The sequence below is a fragment of the Silene latifolia genome, chromosome 8 (assembly GCF_048544455.1).
Source record: "Silene latifolia isolate original U9 population chromosome 8, ASM4854445v1, whole genome shotgun sequence".
NCBI classification, from domain to species: Eukaryota; Viridiplantae; Streptophyta; class Magnoliopsida; order Caryophyllales; family Caryophyllaceae; genus Silene; species Silene latifolia.
In genome coordinates this window covers 72,479,401-72,481,704 of record NC_133533.1, presented here as the reverse complement: position 1 = coordinate 72,481,704, position 2,304 = coordinate 72,479,401, and positions in this window count along the sequence as shown.

Below are 2,304 nucleotides of genomic sequence, written 5' to 3'. Positions count from 1 at the left end.
CCAATTGTCACACAATACAAATTAACACATTGACAAACTTAAAATGGACCCTTATAATATTAAGGGTGTCGTGTAAATGAAGGGGAGAGGGTTGTTTTGTGCTTTAATTATTTTAATTAGTGGGTAACATGATGATTACCTACTAATCATAGGTATGCATACCTACACTCTTAAGAAGAGAAAAATACAAAAGGATTGGGCACTCTACCCATGCCAAAACCAGTGGCCTCCTCTATACACACTCAAGTAGTGCATTTTCAAACACACTCTAATTCATTCTTATTCTAAAAAGAGAATAAAAATATTATTCTCTCTAATTGTTGGAAAATTATTAAGAAGAAAACCTCACAAAATCACAATATTATTATTACTAAAGGTAGTAATCAAAATAATATTAAGTCTTATTAAGGTAGTCTTATACTAATTCTAGTATCAAATTAGTATTTGATTTAAGAAGGATTTCCTTGGTACAAATTCTTAAGGTGTAGATCTTGCTATTAGATCTAAGTTTTTGGGGCATTTGGATTATTCTTAAGAAGACTAACTTGGTAGGAGACCAATTTAGTATAAACCAATTTCGGCCCTCCTTGTAAGAATGTCTAAATTTATTCTCTTTTATTTAAATTGTTATGCATGCATAAGTTCCTTTAAGTTTATGACTAAACTAATAAACACTTAGTTATTAGATGAGTCTAATAAGAGATTAATGAATCTAACATATGTCCGACAAAGTAAAGAAGAGAGTAGAGGCATATGTAGATGCGGACTACTCTCCTTTGATCAATTTAAGTACATGGAGGCCTAAAGGAACGATCCGCGATGCTGAAGGGACCTCCACCAGTCAGAAGCCCTCTTTCGGGCTGTTCAAGTGTTTCGGAAGATGAGCCGTAGTGCTACTCGGCTTGTAAAAACAATTTGTAATTTTGAAATTGTTAGACATTTTTATTGCATTTAGACATTAGGAATAGGCGTTAGTTTAATTAGCTTAAGACGAATTTTGATTGCGTACTATTATTTTGGTATTTTTGCGGGAAGTATTTTTGCGTTTTATACGCGGTTTTGGGAAGCTGATGATCATTGGGAAGCGTGCCAAGAGAAAAGCACTCGATCGAACACTTTTTGTGCTCGATCGAGCAAATGGTCAAGGAAAAGTACTCGTTCGAGTGGTTTAAACCTCTCGATCGAGCAAGCCAATTTTGGGGGCTCTCGATCGAGTAGAAAAAGCCCTCAATCGAGCAAATTGGGATGAAAGCTCTCAATCGAGCGACTAAAAAGCTCTCGATCGAGTATATTGGACGCATAATACACGAGGGAGTCTTCCTTTTCCCTTAGCTTTGGTTCATTTGCATTGTTTTCAAAAACCCCCAATTACTTCGACACCTCCTTATTTCCCTAACCAAAATCCCTCATTTCGTCCCAAAATTTACCAATTTAATCACCAAAATTTACTTAAGTCTTCAATTAAACCAATCGCCCTTTCTTTTGCTTCACAAAATTCCGACTAATTTGGGGCTATTTGCGAAATTAAGGTTTGCGAAAATCGAATTTTTTTCGATTAATTTGATTTGCTTTGATTTTAATTGCTTATTATTAGTGGGTAATCATTCAATATGGATAGTGCTAAAGAAACCAGACCCTAGAAACCCGTTTCCGACACCACTCCATCTACTTCGCAGATAGTGGCCCCTGCTGCCGCCATTGTCGCTGTCACTGCCGCTGCTTCTGTTCCTGCTGCGGCCGTTACTATTTCTACTATGGTGTCGACCCCTGCTGTGTCGGCACCAGTCACGACTCCTGCCCTTGTTCCTGCAGTTGCTTCTGGTTCCCGTTCTGGGACGAGTACGGGGTTTCGTGATGCTGCTTTACGTGCCGCTGCTAGGCACAATGCTTACAATTCCATGGAGACTTTACCTGAGTTTCCGCAGGTACGTTTTATATCCCCGTCCCATCGCACTCGATTTTTAAATTTGATGGAATGTGACATGACATCGACCCATTTCCTGTGTCGACTTTCCTTAGAGAGATTAGGAATTTCAGAGCCCATTATTGAGCTGCTTAACGGGAAGGGAATGTCGGGATTGACCACCTTGAAAGAACTCACATATCGACAGTCGACCTTAGAATTTATCAGCTCTTTCGCGTTTCACCCTGCGGCCTATGCGACTGGCCATGGGAGCAAGTGTATTACTTTTAGACTGTTTAACACCACCTTCACTTAGACCTTAGCTGAGTTTGGGGATAGGTTGGGTTTAGTTAGTGATGGTTTTCTCAAGCCTCCTAGGAAGCTCGTGGCTCAGATTTGGC